Below are 27,855 nucleotides of genomic sequence, written 5' to 3'. Positions count from 1 at the left end.
GCCCTTGCCTGCCTACGCCCCTTATCCCGTTCCGGATGCATGTGCCTCGGCACCGGCCTAACCCTCAACCTCCTCATGTCCTCATCCTTAATCCTTTCCAATCCCCCCCTGCCAGCCTCAGCACCCACCCCCACCCTGCTCAACACCCTACGCCCCACCGCAGACCCCTCAACCTCTCCGTCTGCGAGATCCTCTGCGCTTCTATCACCTCTTCCAATGTATTATGCACACCCAATCGCTCCATCATCTCCGTGCTAGTACATGCCAGCAACCCAATCGCCGCCTTATATATCCTACGTATTAGAGCATTAATCTTCCCTTTCTCCGTCACCCCCCACTTCAGATACCCAGCCACATACGCGATGTGGCTTATCCCAAAAGCCTGCACCAGCCTCAAAACACTCTCCTCCTTCATACCCCTCCTCCTACTAGCCACCCTCCTAACCATCTGCATCGCTGCCCCGACCTTCCTTTGCAACTTATCCAACATCACGCCATTACCCCTAGCCTCCTGTAACCACAGTCCCAACACTCTCAGCTCCTTAACTCTAGGTATCATTCCCCCATTCGCCCTCAACTCCACATCCTGCCATCTCCTACTCCTCGGCCCCACCATAACATACGCCGACTTCTCATGATTGCACTCCAACCCTGTACCCGCCAACTCTTCCTCAATAGCATCAATCCCTCGTTGCAACGTATCTCTAGTCTCCTCCACGCCCTTACCAACACACCACAACGTCAAGTCATCCGCATAAATGGAGTGACCGATCCCTTCTCTCGTTAACCTCTTCCCCACCTTTGCCATGACCAAATTAAACAACATCGGCGAGATAACCGCGCCTTGCGGCGTACCTATACATCCCAACCCCCTCTTCCCAACCTCGTACTCCCCAGCAACCAATTCCGCGCTCCTCCCAGTCAAGAAGCTCCTCACATACTCATAGCTCCTCTTCCCCAACCCCAACTCCGACATTCTTTCTAATTTGGCCGAATGCTGCACCCTATCAAAGGCACTCTTGAGATCCAATCCCAACACAACCCCCACTTTCCTCGACTGCACAACCTCATGCTTAAGTAACAACATTGCATCCTGTGCACACAACCCCTCCCTAAATCCGAACATAGTATCACTAAACACCCCCCTCCCTTCCAGAAAATTATTCCACCTTCGCAATACCACGTGCTCCAAAACCTTACCAACACACGACGTAAGCGAAATCGGTCTCAAATTCTGCACCCCCACCGGTTTATTCGGCTTAGCCAACAACACCATCCTAGCCGTTTTCCATTCTTCAGGCACCTCCCCGCTCTCCCAACACCTATTGAACAGCCCCGTGAGCACCTCAACAGCTTCTTCCCCCAAGTTACGCAGCATATTGTTACTAACCCCATCCGGCCCTGACGCAGACCTCGTTTTCACCCTCTGCAACGCCGCCCTCACTTCCCACGTCTCCACAGCCCTATCCAGATCCTCATTCACCTCCCCCTTAGAGCCCGGAAAATTCACTCCCCCCACCCTAGGAAGGTACTTGTCCATCAGAGCCCTCCTAAACCCCTCCTCCCCCAATTCCTTCCTAGCTCCATACAGAGCCTCACCTAACCTTCCCCTTTGATAACTACGAGTCCGCGTCCCATCCAATAAATGCCTTAACAACCTCCATGTTTCCCCCATCTGCAACCTACCTCCCGCCCTTACGCACACATCGTCCCACTGCTGCCTCGCCAGTTCTTCACTGTACCTTGCAATTTCTCTATTCATCTCCGCTACCCTCTTCCGCAACCTCCTATTACCCCTATGTTCCCTCCACCTGTGATACAACGCCTCCTTCGCCTCCATCAAACCTACCAACCTGCTATCCAATTCCCCCTCCAACTCTTCATCCACCTCCACCTCTCTACTCGCTTCCTTCGCCGCTTTTACAACTGCCTCAGACCACCCCTTCACATCGACAACCCCCCCCCCCCCCCCCATATCACCATCCCTCCTAAAGGCGCCCCAATCCACCACCTTGTGCCTCCTCTTCCCCTTTCTTCTGCCCTCCAAATGTACCAAAACCTCTACTACCCTGTGATCACTGCCCAAATCCATGCCCGTATTTCTCCACTCCACATCTACCCCCCTAACAAAAGCCAAATCCGGCATCGTCTCTCTCTGCACCGCCGTCTTAGCCATCAACGTGGGATGCCGAGAATCCGACACCAAAATCAAGCCTACATCCTCTGAGTCCCTCAACAAATTCCTCCCCTTAGCCGTGTTGTCCACATACCCAAACTCCTCATGTCTCGCATTGAAATCCCCAGCCACCACCAGGCCCCCATCCCCAGCCCATCTCACACATTCCCTGAAAAGTTTCCCAAACCTCTGCCTCCCATACTTTGGGCTGTTGTACACATTACACAAACAAACACCACTCTTGCCAAACACCACCTCCAAGGCCAGAAACTCCACATTCTTCTCCCCCTCCAACTTCCCTTCCACCACCGGCAACCCCCGTCTAACCAACGTACAAACACCCCTCCTACCCCCCTTTGACACTACCTTCACCCCATAGGCCACGTATCCCGAAAGCCCCACATCATTCGGCCCCACCTCCTATAACATAATGACATCCGGCTTCTCCTCTGCCGCCTGCACATATTGCTGAAGCACCGCCTTCCTGCCCTTGTATCCATTGCAATTCCAAACCCAAACCTTAACTACTTCTTCCATTGTGTTAAGAACGACTCAATCCCCATGACAACCCTTGCCACCTCATCCAACTTCTCATTCACCTTCCTCAACCCTCCCTCCTGCCGCACCACCCTCTCATTCAAATCTATTATCTGCTTCTCCATTCCCGACACATCACTACCACCTCCACCCCCCGCACTCTTTCTCTTAGCCGGTGGCGCCCCCAGATGAGAAGGCTCCCCCTCCGCCGCAATCTTCTCCACCTTAGCCGCCAATTGCTTAATAACCCCGGTGAGCTCCTCAACCTTCTCCATCAGCCCTTTGTTCTCCTTCCTCAGCTCCATGATCTCCCCGGCCTGCCGCCTATTATCCTCCCTGAGCTTTTCCATCTCCTCATCATCCGACTTCACCACCTGTGCCCATGACACCTGTCTTTCCTCCCCTCTGCTCCTACTCCTCGACCTACTATCCCCCCTTTCCCTCGAAACCGACCTGGACCCTCCCAAGTCCGGAAAATCTTCTCCCCTCAGAGCCCCTGCACCGGAAAGGGAGCCCCCTCTCGACTCATGATCCAACTCTTTACGTTCCCACAACCTTTTCCGTACAATATACGGTGTGCGGAACCTATTCCTACACACCCTATCCCCGGTCACGTGTTGTCCCCCACATAGCTTGCACCTAGGGGTGCACTCGTGCTCCTGTTGCCCACTAACCCCACACCCCATACACCGCTTCATCTCCGGGGTAGGGCAGACATCCGAGCGATGTCCTACCCTCCCACACACAAAACAGACCTCAAAATGCTTCCTATACAAAGAACATCTCAAAACTCCTCCACCATAATAGTCTTGGCACCACTTCAAATTCAAAGACCACAATGACCGTAGCCGACGATCCAATGCGCTGTGTCGCCCTCGCAGTCGGATTCCTCGGGCCCACCACGTTCCTGTCAATGTCCTCCGCCGAATGCTCCAACGGCACACCTCTGATGACTCCCTTCGTCGTCCCATACGGAGCCGCCATGTACGCCTTCGTCTCGAAGCTCTTCCCTTCCACCACCAACACCTCCACGTTCGCATATCTCCTAGCCCGCTGTTCATCCTCAGTGCACACCACCACAATGTTCTGTTGAACATTCGGGCATAACGTATCCTTGCCCATATCCACCATCTCCACACGCGCCGCCTTGCCAATCGCACACATCACTTTCACGATAGACACCCTGGACAGATCCAGACCTCCTCTTGGCCTCATGATCACCTTAATGGCCTCCCGGGGCAATACCCTCGGCATCTTGGCTCCCCTCTCTATTCTCTCTATCACCCGCCTGGCCACATGGGAATTAGGTCTAGCCTCCGCAGAGCCGTCCGATCTTCCATTCGTGCGCACTTTCATCCAACCCGCACAATCCTCCGGATCCAATTCTTCTCCGGGCACTTCCACGACCATATTCCCAGCATTCCGGCCGACATCAGCCTCCATGCCGTCCCCTTGCACCTCCGTCGCCACCACGCCGGTGTTAGGCCTACCTTCCCGTACTCGGTTAGGCCTAACTGCCCCCGCCTCGCCGTCACCACCTTTCCAAGTCCGTAAAGTCCCAATGAATCGATGGAATGACTCACCACCGATATCGATGAGTTCCTCTCGACGAGCCGGACACTTTGACACCACTTTCAAGAAAATAGAGCCAGAAACACCGCACAAAATCGCCGCTAAAAGGAAACCTGATGAAGACATTGCAAACTTTAATTCGAGAAGAGAATTTAACGCCTGGCTTGTTTACGGCTGACATTCAAGAATGCAAGGCTCAACTGCTGGAACAACTAGAGGAAGAATACCGAGGGGCAATGGTCGGGTTAAGGTTACGCACGCTCGAACGGTCAGAAGACCCCACAAAGATATTTAAAACGCGCGAACGTGAGCGCGCGTGCCGCAACAACATCAAGGAACTTCAGAGCGGAGAAAACATACTCTCGAAACCCGAAGAAATAGAGTTAGAGTTAGTCGCCTTTTTTAGTAAAATGTTAGGTGAACAAAAATCCCCAAGCAGACAAGGAATGAAGAAAGTGCTAGCAGTTATGCCGAAGGTACCGGAGAAACAGGTGGAGTGCTTTAACGGGCCCATCAGCGAGGCGGAGGTACAACGTGCAATTAAGGATCTGGCACCAAGAAAGTCACCCGGGGTTGATGGGCTTGGCGCAGCTTTCTACAAAATATTTTCATCGGAACTAGTGCCGGTTTTCACGAAAGTGTATGCGGATATATGTAACAGAAACCTTCTTCCACCTTCAGTGCGACAGGCAACAACGGTACTAATTCCAAAGCGGAAAAGCGATGGGTCAATCGGAAGCAGCGAAGACTTTCGACCAATAAGCCTTCTGACAACGGATTATAAGAGCCTAGCCAAAGTTATATCAAAACGCCTGGAAGACGCATTCCATACCATTGTTGGAAATCATCAAACGTATGGTTTTAAAAATAGGCCGATATTCACTAATCTGCATACAATGAGGATTATAGCAGAAACGGCAGAAGCGATGGGACATCCTACGGCTGTCTTACAAATAGATCTTAAAAAAGCGTTTGACAAAGTGTGCCACTCGTTCTTATTTTTATTATTAGAGCACTGCGGAACCGGAGAATTTCTGGTCAATTTCATCAAAATATGTTACAGGGACATAAGCACCCGGATCCTTATCAATGGACGCAAGTCACGCTTCATTCCCGTGAAGTCGTCGGTACGCCAAGGATGCCCAATGTTGCCCATACCTTTTGCTATCTATCCAGAACCGCTGAGTATACGGCAATCTTGAATGACCATACCATAAAAGGCGCAAACTTGGGTGCAACGTCAGCACGGTTGCTGGCTTACGCAGATGACGTCACCCTAATTGGTCAAAATCAGAAAGATATAAAGCGGGCCGTAGAGCTTGTAAGGAAGTTTAGCGACGATTCTGGAGCTGAAATGAACCCCAAAAAGTCTGTTGGAGCCTGGCTGGGGCCGTGGGCCTCCAAGCCAAAACAATTCTTGGGCATCGTGTGGTCCACATCAATCACCAACTATCTTGGGGTTGGGGTGGGCACAGAGCAGCTAAGGACCGGACAGGATGGAATTCACCTGAGCACACGGGCAGGGCAGATACGTGCCGCTACTGAACAAAGCGTTTATTAGCATCGCAGTATTTTTTCCACTGTCTGGTATTCGGCGCAAGCTGTTCCTGTGGGCAACTCGATGTGCAAAAAGTGCATCGGTTTTGTGCAACGTTTGTGTGGGGTTCTGGGTTTGAAAGGATGCGTAGAAACAATCTCCTTATCCGCAAGCAGAGGGGAGGGCTGGGACTTTTAAACCTAGACATAAAATTGAAAGTGCAACGTTTCCTTGTCTTCCGAAACCGAGCAACCGGCCCGGTGTTGACGGTGGCGTTGAAGGAGCTCGGTGGACCATATCTGGCTCCTTGGACTAAAGAAACCGTTGGCGCTCCAGGACTGACCTGGATCTTACGATACTATAGAGAAGTTAGAGATGCGATTCGCTTTTTTGAAGAACGTTTTTCGTGGGAATACCTAAACAGCGTCAAACGCAGACGTCTTTATTGGGACACTCTAGACCTGGTATGCCGCCTTCACTGTATCTCCAAATGTTTCGTGACTGAAAAGTCGGACGTGTTCAAGCCTCTGGGCTTATACCCAGTTCAGCCAGGGATAAAGGATTTTTTTTAGCGCTTTCATGCCGAAGTTTTACCGGTCAAGACCTGGGAGGAACAACAAGTTTTTTTTCTGCCTTGGGGAGTCAATTGTGTCACTTACCCTGTTCCCGAAACACTGCAACATACATTCATGTATTGTACTAATGCAGAAATATTTTGGGCTCAGCTACGGGGGAGCTTCGGATCGATCTATACCCAACCTGGTACAGCACCAAATCTTTTGACACACCGGAAAAGCAACAGAGCAGATGTTACGAGCTCCTGACCCGGATCGGTTTGCATGCGAAATGGAACTCGCCCACTGATCACACCTTGCTACGAGAACGAGGGAAGTCTTCCTGGCGCCACTTTTTAGAGGGATTTCACTACACGTCATCCATCATACAAGAAACTTCGTTTGAGGAGACGGAACATTGGGAGAGGTTCAAGACCCTTTTAAAGCTATAAGGTCCCAAAGGTATGGCACTCTTTGGAAAGGTGTGGCTATGTAGACCAACGTGATGAACAGTGTCACGTCGAACATGTGCGAACAATTGTGAGAGGTGTGTTAGAAGTGCTGACCTTTTAGGTTGTAAATAGCAGAATGTTTTCAAACAAATAAAGCCAAGCTGACAAAAAAAAAACAAAAAAAAACAGGCAACGAGCACACCTTTTTCTCCAGCCTACACAACTTAAATCGTTTAGCAGCTTTCTCGAAAGTGCTAACATATAGCCCAAACATGAGGAATTGATATTCTTTTCTTAAATACCTTTTTGTCAGGCGTGGACAGGCTCAGCACAGAAAGCGACCGAAAGTTGGCACAAAGTCCGAACATAAAATTACGCAGCAAGAGTTTCCGCCGTTCCATGTTTCCTTTTCTTTCGGTGAAATAACACTTCGATGAACCGTTACCGGTGGGTGTGAAACTTCGCACCCCTTTCTTTCCCGTCCTATTTGCTTATTTTATGTACTGAATGTATGTTCCAAAGTCAACTCAAAAAATGCACTCCAAACGTAATTTTGTCAATATGTCTTCATAAAACATACACTCCCCCATACCACTGCCTTAGAAGCCCTTTGACGCCATTGTAAAACTTTTCTCTCTCGCCATTCCTTCCTTTTCACATTCCATGTTCCCGGCCGTCGCAGACTTCCCACCTTCATGAGGAAATAATGCATCGGCACAGATATTTGACCCTTTTTTACGTACCTGCCTATAAGAAAAATATATTAAAAAATAAGGAGCAACCATTGCGACAACTAGCGTGTTATCAGCAGAAAGCCAGGCATATGAGATGAAGCCTTTTGTTGTCAACTTCCTCGTTCCGAGGTAATGAGTTTTAAAGTATGCACTCACGTCCCTGATTACACGGTCAAACAAACATCGAACAGCATTCGATTTACATTTACGATGAATGTGCCGTGCTATGTACAAGAAAACAATACAAAAACAATCGAAAGAAAAAAAAAAACTTTGCATAATCAGACCCACATTGTGCGCATGAACATGGCTCTTTTTTAAAGTGAGAGAAACGAAGCAATGGGACTCCTGCGAGTTCGATGATGAACACTGCCGTCAGAATTCTTTGCGATCGCCCGAAAGAAGAAATAAAGTGTGCCTAGAAACAATACTGTCCCGTTTACACGTTTAAAAAAAATATTTAGGACGTTGACTTAAAAAAAAAAAAGAGATTTCAAATAGATTCCAGGATAAAAAATCTTCTTGTTTTCATATATTTTTTTTTTTTACGACAGTACAGCCGGCCAGCTAACCCCGGACGGATTGCAGAATTTTAAGTACAATGTGCTGATTAAGTTTATCTAGCTGTACTTGGCGTCCACTATTTCCTGCCACGTTGTCGAGGCTAGCATAGCTTCAACAATGCTGCGGCCCCGCACTGCTGCAAGAGCAGGAGACTTCATTTTACGCCGCATTCACCCCCCCCCCCCCCCCCCCCCTCTCGTGCGATGGAGACGCGTTGGAGCACCGCGAAAGCTACGCCACTCTTGACGACGTACCATCAAGAGACGTCGACGTTGAGTACGTAGAACTCCTGCGGCCAGTTAGGGTGCCACGAACGATTTGCATAACAAAATGCCCCGAGAAGATGAAAATTTTAAATCTCTCGGGGCCGACAAAGGGACACGAGAAGACGGGGAATGAAACGAGCGAAGAAGTTCTCTGCCCGAGCTAATAAATGTCAGCATAAAGCTCAACGTCCTTTTCAGATTGAGGGGTTCCAGGCCACTTTAGTGCGTTTGTCAGCCCTTTAAAAGTGGGGGACTCGATTACCTCCCCTTCGAAACGGGCTGTTCAGTATATTTCGAATTGCACCCTGCCAAGATTACTTCCTTGTATAATGACGGGGTCTAGGTTAAACGCGCACTTTTTCACAGCGAAGTTGTTTCGACGTGGGAGACATTGCGGTACATAATGTCTCTTTCGAGACGTTCAACGGAGCGGGTGCATATTCCATCGGTGTTGGCATTGAAATTTTTGTTACGTTGATATAGTGACTGTGTTTGTGAGCTCTTATGGTTTCTAACGTCAACGAGATAGATAAAATTGCCATCACGTAAAACTGGATTTTGATTTTCGTGTGCCTATTGTGTGTCGAAGACTTTTTTATAGAGGTATTTTTACAGTACTGCACACAACAGTGCTCAAGTATTAAAATCTGTTTCAATGCCCATTACTTGCACAGACTTCCTCCTGTAAACTTCGAGCGGTAAAGGCCTTGTCAGCTTTTTTCCTCTACCCTCTACCAAGCTACATACGTCAAAACGTACACAACCCTGTAGCTAACGTAATAAGAGGAAAACACTTTTTTGAAATAGCATCGGGAGGCTAGTTACAAAAGTACTTAATTTGACTGAGACTGAACCACATATCAAAATGCCTAGTGGGCACTGCATCAACATGTGGGTTGAAGAACGACCCTCAACTGTTTCCGCGAAAAGTCGTTTAGAAATACTGCTTGCTGCCCACAGAAGAAGGTGAAACGTTGTGACTGGGATGAAACAAGCATAACTGATCTTCGTGGTTTTTTCGGAAGGCGGGGAAGGAATTTTTTTTTCTTTAATGTTTACTGAAGGCTTACGTGAGTAAGGCTAATCCAGAGGACTAAATCATTTGATCAAAAAAGTTGTATGTTGCGCTTTCACGGATATCTTTGTTGTTCCTCGGCTTATATCTTTGTTCCAAACTGGAAGCAACGAAGGCGGCGATCAGTGAAAAAACACTTAAAGTGCAGCGCGCTGGTATAAGTTATACGTGACGATTGAAACCCGAGACTGTGGTTTGAAAAACGAAAACTCGTGAAGGAGGAAGAAAAAAGGACAGACAACGTTTTGATCTTGAAACGTTGTCCTCCTTTTTCTTCCTCCTTCACGAGTTTCCGTTCTTCAATCCGCAGTCTCAGGTTTTAATAATCATGTACAGCGATCAGGTTTACGATGCGATTATTAGGACATAAGAAAGGCTCTTCCCCTGTCCTAGTCACCAAAAATGTAACTTCTAAATTTTCTAAGGTTGCATTTCATTAAAAAAACGTTAAATAAAATCGTATAGCGTTAATTGACGTTTCTAAGCTGCGGCTAAAAAAGCTGGCTGGTGTAAGCAACGTTACTGGATCGGAGAAGTTGACAAGCGCCGAGAAAAAAAGTGACGCGCTGCCATTCACTGCCGTGTAGCGGCGCTCGTGTCCAAGCCCGCCTAGAGTTCCTGTATATGCTACCTACGGTAGCAGAGTTGCGCATTCAGCCTCGGCGCTTGGCCGTAGCGCCGGCTTTCCCGCACGAGCTGGATGCTTTGCTCCTCACGTGACTAAATTTGGCGAATAGCGGCGCCGCGCGCGCCGCCGCGCATGGGAAACAGGAGAGGAGGAAAAGGAGGCGGAAAGCAGGGAAACATACGCCGGGGCAAGAGAAACGTCGGCGGAGCGACCGTAAAGGTGGCTTTCTTGCACGCCACCGGATGCTTTGCTCCTCACGTGATGGATCTCGGCGAATAGCGGCGTGGCGGCGCGGGGAAAACAAATGCGCAACTCTGGCTCCCGTAGGGAGCCTATACAGGAACTCTAAGCCCGCCCGACCCGTTCAGACTGACTGGCCTCGGTACCCGTGGATACGCCGTGAAACATCGTTTTTGTGTGGTTTCGTACAAGTGTATTACTAAGGACTGTTGCCAATGTGATAATGTCCGGATTGAGACAACATTTTTTGGAACTTTCGATTTAAATTTACGCCCCCCGGGCCTTCTTAGTTTTGGCAGTTGTCCGACATTCATCACCATTGCACGGCTCGGAGAAATGGCTGCGTCTATCGTTCGTGGTTTCCGTCACATTGACCATTACGGAGTTTTCGGAGATCACTTTCGACGTCCTGCAACGCACTTCGCAAAGCAATACGATACCCGGAAATCTACAGCCAAGGTTATCGGCGCGCAGGCGCAGTAGCAGCTTCTTCGTTGCTGAGGGCCTAGCGGAGGGGGAAACGCGGTCTACGAAAACTCCCAATTGTGTTTGGTCGTTTGCGGACTAAAATACAGTGAGCTTCCCTCTTCTAGTGTTCTGTGTTTGCGCCAGAAGTTCAAGCGTAAACTGCTGCATGCATACCAAAGCCGCATTAGTAAAGAATGACATTAATTTGAAGACGTCTTCGTCATTTAAAAGAATCGGACTGTTTTTGTATTTGTATTCGGCTACGTCCAGACCTGCTACTGGTGAAAACAACTGAGTTATACCTCTCGTGTGTTCTTTACGTGTGTGACAACCTCGGTGCCTTGCGTGTGCGTGCCGATTTGGAGACGAGTGACTAAGGGGTAAGAATTTCAAGGCATCACTTCCGATCAGCTGACCAGGGCGAATTCGTGTGTGTATATTTGGGGATTTACGTGTGAACGTGCGATAGATATTAGAACCGTTATTTTACTGTACATACGACAGCCTCGCGGCGACAGTGTACGAATTGTGAAACACCCGCGTTGACCATGTGAAACAAGTTCATTTGTGTAAGCGCATGCATGCTCCATGTGCCTGAGAGCAACATGCTTGTTGACGTGTTTATAAGCGCGCGTTAATTTAAATTCGCTTTATGATAACTACTATTTTCTTAACGCTGCAGTTGTCCATAAATGATTATGTTGTTTTATTGTTTTTGCGACGTTTGTGCGATCTATTTCAAGCCAAAATAAAGACATTTTAGCAACCTCGATAATACGACATAAGAAGGCTGGGGTGCCCTTGAAAACCACTCTTGAAACCTGCAATGGCTCTTCGTTGTAACAGAAATGCTCTTCTACGCGAGAAACATCACTCGAGAGATCACGGAGAAGGTGGCAGTAGCAAACAAGAAAGCTCGGGTCCTGTGATCGCCCTACAGGTATTTTCAGTATTGGTGTTTTGCATTCTGCTCGCGGTTTTTTTCATGCAAAAAGAAATAAACGTTGCACAGTATTCATCTGCAGTTTCAGCCTTGCCGAAGATTTGTTGTGGTAACAAATAAAATGCAGAAAAGGCATTTGTTCGTTTTTATGTGACAAGTGGGACCGTTTATCGAGAACTGTATATGCCACTGACAACGCACGCGAGCCCCTGCTTGTGGATGCTCGTCATAGAGGAATATCAGTGGCATCAACTATGACATAAATCCCGTTATACTTTGCTATTACACGAACATAGAATCGCACTCGAAAGCCACACCCAAAGCTAGGCACCCATGCTGCTATCCAGTGAATTATGTACTAAAAATCGAAGAAATCGTTAGCATACATATTTATAATCGTGAGTGCAGCAGAATCTACTTGCAGAGTCCATTTCTTAAAAAGAAGTGCGCAAGGGCCGCCGACCGTACCGCCAACCGCCTGATTTCGCAATGGAAAGCCAGCGTCCCGAGCTTCCCCAGAGCTTGGCCGGCCCTGCGGACCGGGCGGGCTGCGACGATAGCGCCACCACGCTCGCGCGAACGGAGGGGGCCGGCTCTCCGAAGCGCGGCTAATGCGGTGCTTGCTTGGCCATGCAGTGGAAGGTACAGGCCCGCGTCCCCTCTTCCATTTTGAGTGTACGCAGGCTCTCCTCCTCTCCCCATTTCCGGGGAGAGGAGGAGAGCCCGCGCACACTCAAAATAGGAGAGGGGACGCGGGCCTGTACCTTCCACTGCATTGCCAAGAAAAGTTGTCGCGGAGTATAGTAACGTTGGATGTAAGCGATGTAAGCGGTGTCAGCCATGGGTTTCACGCTGAGAGCACAAAACTATCGCGTACTTATAATCTACTCGTTCGCGACTTCGGAGAATTCGCGTTCGCAACGCGTTGCTAAGATATTGACATGAGACACCAGAACATAAACAAACATTGGCACGCTATGATATAGAAATTATTACGCTAATTAATTAAGGTATATCGATGTGAATTGCTTCTGTCCTTCAGCAATTTTGCGTTGGTGAGCGAGGACTTTTCTTTACATAATGCCTCCATATTTGTGTTCCTCGATTTCCATAAAAAGATGCCGGTACTTTCGCAGATACTGAAACTGCAGTGGTTTCATTTCCACAAGCACGGCGTTCGATACATTAGTATATTATTTGAGGTGGATGCCAGGGTGTCATAATTTGTCAAGTAATTATTATTTTTGTGCAATTATGGGCTTCTGTTTGGCAAACCTGTTTCTTTGTGATAAGTGCATCAACTCTATATGCATCTAAAAATAAACAAATAACTTGTCTCACTGACTTTCTCCTCATATTATAGAATGGTTGATCCCATGTATGTATTAATTTCTTTACTATCTTTCTTCCTTTTTTTATTGAAGTTATTATGTTGGTTACGACAATTGATGACTTCTTTTATTAAGATATATAAAGTAACGAATCCAAGCAGGTATTATTTTGTTTCGTTCTTCGATTTCCCCCGTGTCTCGAACCTCCACGCATCTAAACGAGTGGATATATGAGAAATCGAAACGTGCTAACCTTTTCTAAAGTCTTTTGACTTCAGTAATATATGGAAGCTAAACGCCAGAATAACAAACAGATGGGCAATATATAGCGCATCAGTCCATTCTGACTGAATATTCCAAAAATAGTACTCAATAACCGGATTGCTTCATTCGCTTCGCAGAAGCCAAGGTTCACAGCAATTCCTCCCTATACACAAGTAAGCACGCAACTTCGGCGCCTGAGAAACAGAGAGGGGAACAGTTCTATATGCTCCGCCGTTTTAGCTTAGCTTGTCAATCACACACACACAAAAAAAAGAATAAAGATAAAATAGCGGAAATGTCAACTTTGGTCAACGGTCAAAGGAATCAGGGGGAAAAAAAACTTGCACCGTGCTATGCACAGCACTTTGCTGTCGCCGTTTTTTTTTAATTTTATTTTTACTTTATTTTCACACATTTATTTTAGTTATCGAAGGCTTTGGTCAAAATCCGAGCCGCTTGCCTCATCTTCTCAAAATATAATGTTTTTGTTTTTTTCTCTCACCAATTTATTTCGGATATTTCGTCACAATTTCAAGCGCTGAGCGTTGCTTCGCTCGTAAGACTATGGTCAATGCCCCGTGTCCCACCCACACCGCGTCCCAAAATTGCAATCGCAAAACGCTTCGCACTTTCTGCACAACGTCTTTATTCCCTCCATCGCCCGTCTCTTTTATTCTCTTTTTTTTTTTTTTTTTTTGCTGCTTCTTGTTTGTTTTATTTATGTAATCCTGGCGTGGAAGGAACGCAGAGATGTGCAATCTTGAAAATAGCTGTCCTGTTTCTAGTTATGAGATGGAAGAACTTGGTTTCTCGGTTGTCTCTATGATTGCGTTTGATTTGACTTGTCTATTTTTACCAACGTCGTTTTGACGTCCGTATCTCTCGAGGCCCTTTGTGGACTGAAGGAAGCTGATGAACCGACTTGTTCGCTACGCACTACGAGTGGTGCGAATTTGGGAATGTTTTTTTTTTTTTTTTTTGTACTTTTCTTAAGAGTAAACGCACGAGTAATCTGACTATATCTTTAAGTTAATTTGCAGCAATAACAACCTTCTGTGGCGTTTTTGAAGACGCCAAGAGTGCGGCTGCATGACTTTGATCATAACGTGCTTTTGAACCTACTTTCACGGCTTCGTCTTCATACTGACGGAAGCTGTGAATGTGTGATCCTCTCGAGAAGGATCGAGAGCGAATCTGCCGCTACAGGTTTCTGTTCTAGTCGCTATTAGCGCCGAGATGTTTCGGTGGCGCCCTCTTATGGTTCCCTCCGTGACGTCACGACTGCGATTTGCCTCGCCGTGACGTCACCAGTTGTTATTCTGGCTACTTACCATCGGGTGCAACGACGAGTTCGATGGTGGGTTTAAAAAGCACAGTAGAAGTTAGGAGCCATCGCAAACCGAAACTAACACCGTCAAAGTTGACAATCTGACAGTGCTCATATGCCCTTGGGTTGGCCAGTCATCGAAAGTTGACCATAGCGACACTTTTGGCCGCGCACATCGCTAATAGAGAGTATTCACTGGCGGCCATAGCTGTGTGCGCGACTGCTGAGCGCGTGCTGACGGCGAACTGTGACAGTTCTTTCGCCACGTGCATTCCGCACCACCAAGCAGTCTATTAACGTGAGCTCGTCCCGAGCATGCGCTCTAAACATCGCCCTCAAATATGGCGTCCAGTGAATACTCCCTATTGGCGACGTGCGCGACCGAAAGCGTCGCTGTGGTCGGCCTTCCACGATTGGCCCAAAAGCTGACTATGACGTCGGAAAGGTATTAGCCCCGTGCGCGACCGAAAGCGTCGCTGTGGTCGGCTTTCCACGGTTGGCCGAACGCTGACTATGACGTAGGAAAGGGGATTTATCATCGACGGAAATAAGAGGAATGAAAGAACTTTAATTTTGACGGTGTTGGCAGTGTTGCTTTAAGAGCTCAATAATTTCAAGCTTCCACCGTGCTATTTACAAACACCATCGAACTTGTTGTTTCCAAGGTAATGACGTCACAAGGGGGAACCATAGGAGGGCGCCACCAAAACATCTCGCCGCTAATACCATCGACGGAAATAAGAGGAATGAAAGAACTTTAATTTTGACGGTGTTGGCCGTGCTGCTTTGAGAGCGCAATGATTTCAGGCTTCCACCATGCTATTTACAAACACCATCTAACTTGTTCTTCGCAAGGTAATGACGTCACAAGGGGGAACCATAGGAGGGCGCCACCAAAACATCTCGCCGCCCCCGTGCGCGACCGAAAGCGTCGCTGTGGTCGGCCTTCCACGATTGGCCGAACGCTGACTATGACGTAGGAAAGGGGATTTATCATCGACGTAAATAAGAGGAATGAAAGAACTTTAATTTCGACGGTGTTGGCAGTGTTCCTTTAAGAGCGCGATGATTTCGAGCTTCCACCATGCTAATAACAAACACCATCGAACTTGTTGTTTGCAAGGTAATGACGTCACAAGGGGGAACCGTAGGAGGGCGCCACCAAAACATCTCGCCGCTAATAGGTGCCGTCTATTTATCTGAAGTCGCCAATACACGGCTTGCACCTACGTGACGTCATCGCGCTATATGCGAGTAGTCATTCCTACTTGTTCTTGCCGAGAAAACCAAAATCGGTGGTGCTGAATGCATGCAGTAAAAGGCACTGCTCATCCCCCGACAAAGGGCCACTACAATGGCAGCAGATATGACGGGAACACATGCCACGTGTGCGCGAATACACCGCTGTATGCGGCAGAGTAACCTCAGAAAGTTGTGCAGGCGTGGCGTCCGAGCTGATGCCCTGTACTACGGTGCCGGGATCGCATCTCCGACTGGTGGGCTTAGCGTCCAATTCCACCCCATGCATCGCAAATTGTGTCCCGAAGTGGCAAAAAAATCACGTCACAAAGACCGGTGTGTCATGATGTCGGATGTCGCGAACCTGGAAGCTGGTCGTAGAAATGCTGGCGAAAAGCACGAGTTAACGTGACTGGTGCCCCCGAAACACATGATATCCTGACTGATCCAAGTACGCTATCGTTCGATCGTGCCGCGGGCGTTCTTATTGGTTGCCGGTGACGCGTCGCCATGTTTGGCTCATGGCTCATTCCACATCCAGACGCGCACGCTCATATATGCAGAGCGCAAGTTTGTCTGCTCCTTGCTCAGGGATTGCACTGACATCAGAACGACGAGCTCTTCTTGGCTCTCACGTACAAATGGTGGGTATAAACCTCAATGCTAGCTGCTTTAAGGTCTACCCACTATACCTCCGATCGGAGCCCACCGGAGCTCGGCACCCTGACGCCACCGTAACCCATGCCCTCAAAGAAGACGAACCTGCGCCCCACGTTGGTCTGCCGAGCATGCACCAGGTTGGCGCTACTTTTATAAAATTCTAAATCTCTCCAGCTCTTTAAGCGTCCCAACTCCTGGCTGCCGAAGCTTCCGTCGACTGTCAAGCAGGAAAGTGACCAGCAGCAGAACACGCTGAGACGCCACCGCGATAACGGCCGGCGGCAACATGGCACTTTCATGACGTCATAAACCGGAAATCGAGGGACCACATTTTTTTTAACGCGTTACATGTCGGAGACGCGTTCCAGGCACCATACCTGTACGGGCAGACACGTGCAACATGCGTTTGAAACCAATTTTTGTAGACTTGCAAAAACTCTACGCTTTCTCGAACGAACAAAGACATGGCAGCGGCCGGATGCCATGCTTGCGATCTTGCATGTCATTTCACAGGCAGAAGAGACCAGCTAATAACGAGTTAACTTTCTGAGTAGGCGATTTAAGGGGCAAAATGTTAGTGCTGAGGTTCGCGTATGGCTCGATAAAATACAGCGTGTCACCGACATGAAAAATGAAAGACGTTTACAATTCTATGTAATTCCCATTTGGAGCGCAGCTCTTGAGGAGGAGGAGGGAAGGGTACGGAGGGGAATTCACCGGGAAATTGTGGTACAATTCCCAAACACAATCCCCCCTTTAAATTTAGCGGAAGATTTTCCCGCAAAATTTTGGAGAAATATTTCTCCGCAAAAGTTGGCGGAAATATTTCCCCGCTAAGTTTACCAGAAAAATTTCGCCGCTAAATTTTGTGGAAAAATGTTTCCGCTGAATTTAGGCACCGTGTGACGACACGTGTGACGTCATTTTGGGAATTGTCCCATAATGCAACGCGCGGATACGCTGACGGCAACGGCGACGGCGACGCCGCTCAAGCCGAAAACGGGCGCATAAGAGCTGCGCTATTCCTAGTCATTTTTAATCGCAAAAAGAAACTACGCATCGCCGAAAGCTTTGTCCTCGTCTAAATGTAGCCCCAGCGGTCCTGACCAGTTGGCGAAGTTTCAGAACTAACAGTTATCTTACTCAAAATTTTTAAATTGTTATTTTTTTTATTTTTTATTTTTACTTTGTAGGTGTTTAAGTAACGGCCGACTAAACTACCCAATACATGGAGCTCAATAGCGACAGATACCGGGAACGGGCACTATTTTCCAATTTAAACTTCAAGAAAATCACTTTATAACATTTGAATCAGATATACCTATATTGTTAGTTTTGTTGAGATGCCAATACTATATACTTTCTGGATATATATACAGGGTGTTCTTTTTAAGCTTAACAGAGTTCTTTAAAGAAAGCCGTTGAAAGTTACACTTATGCCGCCTGCGGAGGTGAGTTATACGGCCAGGGGGACATATTATAGAGGGCTAATCGTAATGATCAGTCGTCTAATTAATTAAAATTCGTTAATTAGCTTTTTAATTAATGAAAATAGACATATGGTTCCAAATAGAAACTTGCTCAGCGTCATCGAAAACCACTGAATCAGTCATTTTCAGACAGACTTTCGGCGCGTGAGAAGCGTAGTATTGTACTAAAGTTACCACTCGTGGAGCAGGTACAAGGCTGGGGCTAGATAAGAGACGGAAAAATTGCGCGGGCGCGATACTACAACCGCTAGCCTTGTACTTGCTCTACGAGTGGTAACTTTAGTGCACAACTACGCTTCTCACGCGCTCAAAGTCTTTCTGAAAATTACTGATTTAGTAGTTTTCAATGACGCTGAGCAAGTTTTTAATTGTAACCATATGTTTATTATCATTAATTAAAAAGTTAATTAACAAATTTTAGTTAATTAATCGACTGATTGTTACGATTAGCCCCCTATAATATGTCCCCCTGGCCGTATAACTCACCTCCACAAGCGGCATAAGTGTAACTTTCACGGCTTTTTTTAAACAAATCTGTTAAGCTTTAAAAAAACAAAAACAAAAAAAAAAACACCCTGTATATATATATATCGTTAGTCTAGTTCAGATGCCAAAACTATATACTTTCTGGACATGTGTATGGTTAGTTCAGTTCAGATGGTCCGGACAGCCAGCACTACTATTTGGGAGAAGACTGAGCATCCGGCGACGCGTACTTCACTTTTTGTAATTAAAAAAAGAACAAAAAACGCGGTACATTTTGTTTTGAAGCACACCGTACAACCAAGATGCCGCTCATTTAAAGTGTCTTTGATTCCATGGTAGACGCGGTATTTTTTTTTTATATAACTCCTGCGGATACAAAGAAAAGGGAACATCACTTTAGTTTATTCGTTTCTGTTTGTGCATTTTTTCGTATGCGCGATTTCGGCATGCATGGCTGGAAGGATCGGGCATTCCGCATGTAACAAGAGCAATGAATCAGTAATTTCTTCTTTTTTTTTTTGTAAAAATGTTTTTCGAAAAGAAGCAATGGAATCGAGCGGTCAAATTGGTGCGGCCTGCGTGCGAATAATCTGTCTTGCGCTCCGAAGTTTCCCAAGAACCAATTTGACTCCGGACTCAATAAACCGAAACCAAACCGACGTTTTTTTTTTTTTTAACCCTGCGCACAAACAAAAAAAAAAGTGACAAATACAAATAAAAGACTGCCGCAATCTGCTTTGCGAGGCGAGACAAAAGGCAAATGTGAAATAACTGGTTTTCTAAAGTATCTTTTATTGCCTGCTGCGAAGCTGGTGGCAACTGCACGGGGACTTGAAATTGGAGAAAGTTCCCATTGCGCACTCGGGGTCTTACGGCCAGAGTCCATAGCGGGTTCGTCTCTGAAAGTAAATATTACCAGATTATTCCCCCGGCAAGAAGACTGAATGATCGAGCAGTAATAATAAAAAAAGTGAAGCAGACGCCGACGTAAAGAAAAAGTATATATATATATATATATATAAATATATATATACACTTTTTCTCTCTCTTTCACTTTCTCTCTCTCTCTCTCTATATATATATATATACACGGTGTTTTTTTTTTATTCATACACATTTGTTTAGAAACAACCGGGAAAGCTACACTAACGCGGTTTGTGCAGGTGGGTTAAACGGCCAGGTTGACATTATGTGGGTGGCTAATCTTTGGGACAAGTCGGCTAATTCATTAAAATTCGTTAATTAACTTTTTAATTAGTGGAAATACACATGTGGTTCCAATTAGAAACTTGCTGAGCGTCATCCAAAACTCCTAAATCAGTCATTTTCAGAAAAACTTTCAGCGCGTGAGAAGCGTAGTAGCGCACTAAAGTTACCACTCCTGGAGCAGGTACAAGGCTAGCGGTTGTAGTATGGCGCCCGCGCAATTTTTCCGTCTCTTATCTAGCCCCAGCCTTGTACCTGCTCTCTCTCTCTCTCTCTCTCTCTCTCTCTCTCTCTCTCTCTCTATATATATATATATATATATATATATATATATATATATATATATATATATATATATATATATTAACTAAAACGAAGTCCGTGCGTCTACTTTCCAGCGAAACACTGGTAGAGCCACTCAACACAACTTACGGAGGAAGCTCACCGAATGACGATGCCGAAACATATGTTTAAACTATGTGGTGCCATGGAGCGCGTCTCCGACTGGTGTGTTTAGCGTCCTGTGCAGACCACACATTGTTTTTTCTTTTATTTAAGGCATGACAGTTCAGAGATGTCTCAGGGACATGGCTAAAGGCATAAATGCCTGACGGGGCCATTCCACCCTTTTGGCAGCAGCGGTAGTAAAAACATGAAACAAATGAGGAGCAATACAATTTCACTCCAAACTAAAAATCTATTCAAGACAAAACAGATACATCACAAAACAACATAACGTGAAGGACATTTGCTAGTTTTAATCCTAAGCATTTTGCTTAAAACACATCCGGTTTTATTCCCCTGTGAGTAAATGTTCTTTTACAATATTTTTATATTAATAGAGGGATCGTACGCAATCCAATGTACCTAAAATATATGGGTACCGGTTTAAATGGTCGGGTATCAGAAAACTCAACCTCTGGTCTCCGTAATTCGTTCGCGAACGCGATAATATTAATAAATGTCGCCTTAAACTATACGGGCTATCTATTGCGTGGTACTTAGCATGGAACACCAATTTATCGAGCTGAAATTGCTGCCAAATTTCGAGTGATAGTTTTTATTTATGTAGATGTCTTACGTTAAGTATTTGGTATGTCCTCAAATATGGTGTGGCACTTTTAAGAAGTTGTATGTTACCAATTGCTCGCAGTGCTCGCTTTTGTATGGACACAATGTCGTTTAGATTTGTTTGGGATGCCGTTGACCGCACTAAAAAGCAGTAGCTTATGCGCGATTGCACAAGGGTGAAATATATTTGCCGTTTCACTCTTGTTGGAAGATAATATCTTAATATATTTAAGACACCCACAGCTCGACAAAGACTTGTTCTTAAAAAATCAGTATGGGGCGTCCATGATAGGTTTTCATGGAATAAAACCCCCAAGAATAGAATGGTTGAAGATGGTTGAATATAAGAGTCCTGGAATTCTAATTGCAAATTGGAAGGTGGTATCATTTCTTTTGGTCTAAACAGTAAGTACTTTGTACTTTCTATGTTTAAATAAAGTTTATTACATCTACACCATGTCTAATCCTCGCAATCTCTGTTTTGCCTTTCCAAAGAGATCGTAGATGTCCGAACCAGAAAAGAAAATATTTGCGTCATCTGCATATAGGACTATATTTGAAATGCCATGTAAGTTTACAATGCCCTTAATATATAACAAAAAAATTATAGGACCAAGAAGGGACCCTTGAGAAACCCCATACTTTATGTACTGAACGTTTGACTTTACTCCATTTACTACTTACTGTATATTGCGTTCGTGTAGTGAGGTAACTTTTAAACAGTGATAAGGAAATACCACGTATTCCGCAAAAACGAAAGTTTCTGTAAAAGTATATCATGCTGAACGCATGCAAAAGCCTTCTTGAGATCTAGAAATATAAAAAGCGTGTATATTTTTTGTTCTATGCTCTCGAGAATTTGTTCTTTAATTCCAAGAAGTGCAACTTCTAGTGATTTATTTTTAACTTCTGGTTACTTTTTTTTTCTTTCTGAAAACCAAATTGTTCTTTTACTAAAATGTTATTGAAAGTCAAAAGCTTAACAAGCCTTTTATTTATAATATGTTCGGCTATCTTTGCAAAGGCTGAAAGTACAGAAATAGGTCTATAGTTGTTTAAGCCACTAACTGGATTACCTGTTTGTATAACCGTCACACGTGCATGTTTCATTTTGTCTGGACACACACCCGTAGATAACATGAGGTTACAAACGCGCGCCAGTGGAATACTGATTGTGTCGCAAATCGCTTTTAACGGTTTTGGTTTAATGTCATCCGCCCCGGAGGCGCAATCGTTTTTTAATGCTAGAATTAACTCCAACATTTCACATTGGTCTGTCGGATATAAAAAGAGAGAATTTTGACAGTTTGTCGAAATTAACTGCTCACATGGTATTTCTACAGAGTTATTTAAAGGAGCACCAACAGCCACAAAATGCGCATTGAACAGATTTACTATCCGTGCATCCGTCAGCGCCTCATTGTAAAATTAACTTTTCTTGCCGAGGTATTTTTAGAAGTGATCTCGTTTACTGTTTTCTATATCATGTGAGGATCTCCCATAACTTCCGAAAATTTGTTCATATAATATTCGCATTTTGCTTTTTTAATGTCAGAGTTTAGTTTATTTCGGACTTTCTTATATATGCAATGGTCACTTTCGCTGCTCGTTTTTAGAAATATTTGAAACAGCTTGCTGCGGTTTTTAATTTTTGCATATAATTCATAAGATATCCATGGTTTTCGAATTTTCCTTAGCTGTTTATGTGTTTTTAAGGGAAAAGAGGTGTTATACGCGGACACAAAGCAGGATAAAAAAAAGCACGTCATAGGCTGTGTTTGCATCATTTTCTCTCAATACATTATCCTAATCAAAAGTTGTCCCGAAGTGGCAACAAATGACGCCACAGAAGCCAAAGTGTCGCGCTGCTGCCTGTCGCGATCCTAGCGGTTAGTCATAGAAATGCCGGCGATAAGCACGAACGAACGCGAGTGTCGCGGTCGTCGCGGCGTCCCAACTTCTGGCTGTCGAAATTTACATGGGCTGCCAGACTGGAGGGCGACCTGCAGCAGAACAGGCGTCTGCCCCATACACCACTGCTCTGCTGGGGCACCGCCAGGATCGCAACCGGCGACAACGGCTGTGTTTCAAATCTTACCCGAATGGATCCGAGTTACTCCGGCGGATCGTATCACGTGACAGCACAGATTGAAAAACACTGGACGCGGGTAGGTTTTAGAACGTCAAGGGTACAAAACCTTCATCCTGAAGTAAGGTCGAGTAAATTTTGGAACACCACCAGCATGACACATCTATGACGTGATCAGATGGAAATCGAGGGACCACTTTTTCGGAGGCGGTGAACACGCCAGTCGGAGACGCGTTCCAGCACCATAGTTTAGACCAGAAAAGGCCGTCTGAGTTGTAACATTAAGCAATGTAAGCGTGATGTTTTGCATTGCTTAATGTCACAACTCAGAGTGCGGTTTTTTGGCCTAAATATGTTTCGGCTCCGTCATTCGCTGAGCCGCCTCGGTCTTTCTAAAAGTTTAAAAGACCGTGCGGTCGCTGACCGCACGGTCTTTTTAAAAGTTTATACACATATATATATGCAGATGAATGAACCATACGGTGATCGAATGAAGTCATGTTTCGTGACCGCCGAAAGCCAAAATAAACCGCCGTTTATTTTGGCGTTCGGCGGTTTCGTAAAACATTGACTCATTTAATCAAGTACGGTTCATTCATCTGCATATTTCCGATTATATTTATACATATATTATCTGCATGTTCATTTGAAGAAAACAAACAAAATATTGCTTTTGTGAAAAAGACGACGTCTAAGAAAATAGATTTTAAAGTGAGGGGTAGGCTGTAGAAGCTTGACAACCTGCTTCCTGCTAAAGCTTTAGTTTTGACCGTTGTATCAAAATTGCTAATGCGTATAAACTCAATGCTATCAAGACATTCAAGCCCTGCTTCGGTTTCCATGGTTAAACTTTACAGTTATCCAAAAATTACACGTCACCGTTCTCGTAAAGAACAAAAAACATGAAATGTAACCTATTTTATTTCGTCATATAAAATAACACGACCACTTTCAAAAGGCAACTGTTCGTTGTTTTAACGATCTGTTCATGGAACTAGCGAACTAGCTCATTCTGCGATGCCACGCTCTGGATGCCCCGCCACATACTCTCTTCCTTCTCGGTGCCACATCGCAGACTTCATTTTTCAGTGGAACACTTTTTGCTTGAAATGCTCTCCCAAGAAACAATTATTAGCCCTTCACCTGCATGGCGGAAAAGAGATGCGTTGTCATTTATTGGAGTGAATAATTTTGTACAGCTTTGCGCCGCCATCAAGAACTGTAAGACTTCGTATCATAATCTTCAAGAAGTTTATCGGATATACTCACCAAGCGACAAATTAGTACTTTTAGGTGAGTCGAAAAGTTGAAATCCGTATTCTTGAGATATATATCTGTTTAGTTACTGACGGGTAAAAAAAAAAAAAAAAAAAAAAGACGGATGGCGTTGTTAATAATGTTTACGCGTCTTGCTTTGTGATATGTTGTTCGGCGTTCGTAGCGGATAATGCCACCATTCAATTGACTAGCCAAGCGAAAAGAAGAAGGTTCGAAACTGACCACTCGCCGTGATTTTTAAGTTGCCAGTGACTCTTGCATCGTTGAAGTATGAATACAATTATCAATGGTGCAGCAAAACGTTATATTTCCATTGAGCCGTGCAGGTATCAGTGGTCTGTACAGTTGCTAAAAGTTGCATCATTCAAAACTTGAAATTAAAAAAGAAAGATCGCGGGTAAGTCGATTAGTTTGTCATTCAAATAATCTAAAAAAAAAGCTTCTCATCTACGCCAATAAGTCCCAAAAATTTACCGCGGCCTTGCGCAATATATGGGATCATTGCCAGCTCAGTATAGCCACAATGTCGCTGCTGCAACAGAACATCGATTACGCCGAGCCTTTTAAGCTTTTAGTGTTCTGAATTCGGGGGCCGTTTCGCAAATGGCAATCCGCGGCGAACCGTATACTGCGGGGTGAGACGATTTACGCGCGCGCATTTCACTTTAATGAAGCGCGGTCTTTTGCACTCGGGTTACGCGGGGTAAACTATTTGCCGTTAATTATATTAGCAGTGATTCTTTGCGAAGCTTGGAGGCCGTCTAGCCTGCTTGCTTTTTTTTATTATTCTGAAAGTGTCCTGTTGCGTAATGAAGTGTCGGCAGACAAAATGAAACGAAGAAGCATTTGACAGCGACACTTGCCTAAAAGAGTGTTTCTCAATGCAAGGAAGACTCAACAAACAGGCATTTGGTCCTGTCTAAATTGAGAATTTATTAAGAGAAACTGCAACGTCGGCTGTCGCACGTGTGGATTCGAGAAATTCTTCGCCGTCAATTTGTACCTCCGTGCTCCATTTTACTTTTATAACAAACACGGTTTCTTCGGTGCAGCTGTGGTTTTTTGCGTGATGCTCTCGTGCGTTTACGTCAGTAAAATCTCCATCAAAACTTCGTTTCTTTTTATGAAAAAATACTGAGATCAGCTACAATCGCGTTGTCTTATCCAAATTAAATTTAGCATCGACTCTTTTAAAATGAATGTTTGAGCAGGTTAGAAGAAAAAAAAGGGCGACTTCACACTGAGTCACATCATAATTTCTATGTTTTGCATAGCTGGACTTCTCCTATTATGTTTTATCCTGTGTTTCAATTATGTCTTTACTGATAACCGGCGTTCTTTTGTTTTTCTTTTTTTTTAAATTTCAGCTGACTGACACATGATGCCTTCCCTTTACGAGCTTATGGTAGCGTCTATCGATTGACGCTTCACGTTGCCCCTTTTCTTTTTGGTTATTAATCTATAACCACATTTTTGTTAAAAACGAACGAATCTGCATTTTAGAGATGTATAAAAAAATCTATAGAAAAAAGCACCATACTCGTAGTTTTAATATTCTATTTTCAAAACCTTAAACATACCTACGCGAGAACCAAAACACTTCACAGTGTAATCATGAGCACAAAAGCCGCAACCATCTTTCGTGCGCGCTTTTGTATAAGTTACTCCAACAAAGCCGAAATCGTCCAAATCGAAGCGCGTTCATCGCGCCAAAAGTCGTATTGTTGTCAAAATACAGCCGTTAAGAGCAGTATGTCGCTGCGCTCAAAGATGTCATCTCTTCGTCCTCCGCTAAAGCGCACTATCCACTGGTAATTATTTCATCTTCTGTCTCTTCTAGGATTAGTCACAATTGCGCCGAAACCGAATATGCTATCTTTTCTGAATCAAGGTTTGTTGCGAGTCTAGAATAATTTCACCTTCTCCAAGAAAGCAGGCCTTCCACCCTATACCTCATAAGCCGAATTGCCTCACTGACGTCACGCCTGTGTGGTGGCGCTGCTGTCGGTATCGCGCATGCGCAGACGCTCCACTCCTCCCGACTTTGGTTTTGGCGCACGCGCAGTGCCCGCACCGCGCAAACGCGAACTTGTTTGGAAACACTGTGTGGGTGTATAGTCTGTAACTGGAGGTAAGCTGTTCCTATCCGATTCGTCTCAAGTGCGCATGAGCAACGTTATCGCGTGGCTAGGAGAAAAGCAGGCGGAAAGGCGAAGACGCTCGGGGACAACCAACGAACGCGACCCATAAACCACGTGACCCCAAGTGAGTCCCGATTGAGGTACGGGCAAGAAATACAAAAACACACGCACACACAGGATATAAACAAGTCCAGTTCAAAACTACAGTGCAAACATGGGCACACGGGGCTTTACCAAAAATGAATGGTTTTCGCTATTTTAAGCGAATCGATTGATGGTATTCACAATAAAGATGCGTGGAGACCGTTTCCTTCGGAAGACGTTTTCTGTATTGTTTTATTTTGAAACTCATCAAAAACCGATTCTTTTTGTTCGTATTTAAGTTTTCTATTTATAAATTAATACTTTTATTTTTCCCATACACATTTGCTTTTGGTCAGTTTTCGTCTTGGGGGCGTTGCTCGTGCACCTCGTAGCTCCCACTCGTTCTATGCCCGCTACCGTTAGTTTGTGATGAGTAATGCCATCAGGCTCTCTGCCACTCCCCCAAGCGCCGTGGCTGCTTTGAAACCTTCCGTTTCCCCGTTTCCATCGGCAAAGAAACATCCGAGTGGCGGTCGTTCATCGAATTGGGATTCAGAAAATTGAGAGACCATCATTGGCCTTCATTAGCACTGCTGCACGTGCTGAAGACTACGCTGTCGTTTTGACCTTTAGTTCGCCCGGCTTATAAATCAACTAAATTAAATACTTCGAAGAACGGCCGATTCCACTCTGGCGGTTCGACACCTCAAGACTGATAAGAAAGATACAGTTCTCAAGGCGAACCAGCTTGTTTTTATCTGTACTGACTATACACCAACTTATGTTTACAAACGAACCGAAGCGCCCTTAGCGGACGCCGCCGGCGCCGCGCATCCGCGATGGGGTGTGTGCAAGAAGCGCGCCGTCGTCCATCAAGAAACCGATGTTGTCGGCGTCCGTGCAAATCCTCGTGCTCCTTTTCGCGTTGTATGTTAATTCTATATCTTCTTAGTAATATATGACTTCTTTAGTAGCCTAAGCGAAGTTTACAAGACTCGTTACAGCCCAAAACTTTGCGTGAAGAATGTGACATGTAGCGATTCATTAAGAGTTTACGCCGAATAGACACTGAAGACTGCTTCACACGATGAGGTTCTGTTTGCAATTTTCAATCGCGACGTCGCTGTGGCTGCAAAAAAAGTGTGGACTGCGTCAATATTGAAAATTGCAAGCAGAATCGGACCATGCAATTCAGGCAGAGCAAGTCGGTGATGAGCACCAGTAACAATGATAAACAGACCCTTCTACTCACTGTTTACACCAGACCTACTTACTGTCCAAACATTTAAATTAAAATTTTTTGAGGCCCGCACTTACTTCTTATCGCAACTGCCGCGTAACGTGTGGTCCACCGGTCATTGTCGATTGAAGGAGCAGACGACAGTTTCAACAAGCAGAGGAGTTCGAAAGAGCAGACGACTGTTCGAACGATCAGAGGTTGTT

At 45.4% G+C, this 27,855-nt stretch overlaps 1 pseudogene; it reads right to left on the bottom strand.

The window, feature by feature from the left end:
• Positions 1-2,612: 2,612 nt before the first annotated feature.
• On the bottom strand, positions 2,613-4,156 carry LOC121837184 (annotated as a pseudogene).
• Between the last annotated feature and the right edge of the window lie 23,699 nt (positions 4,157-27,855).

This window comes from Ixodes scapularis, unplaced genomic scaffold (genome assembly GCF_016920785.2).
Source record: "Ixodes scapularis isolate PalLabHiFi unplaced genomic scaffold, ASM1692078v2 PGA_scaffold3__209_contigs__length_174095766, whole genome shotgun sequence".
In the NCBI taxonomy this organism is placed as follows: Eukaryota; Metazoa; Arthropoda; class Arachnida; order Ixodida; family Ixodidae; genus Ixodes; species Ixodes scapularis.
The sequence above is the reverse complement of the archived record's forward strand: the minus strand, read 5'-3'. Positions and strand labels throughout refer to the sequence as shown.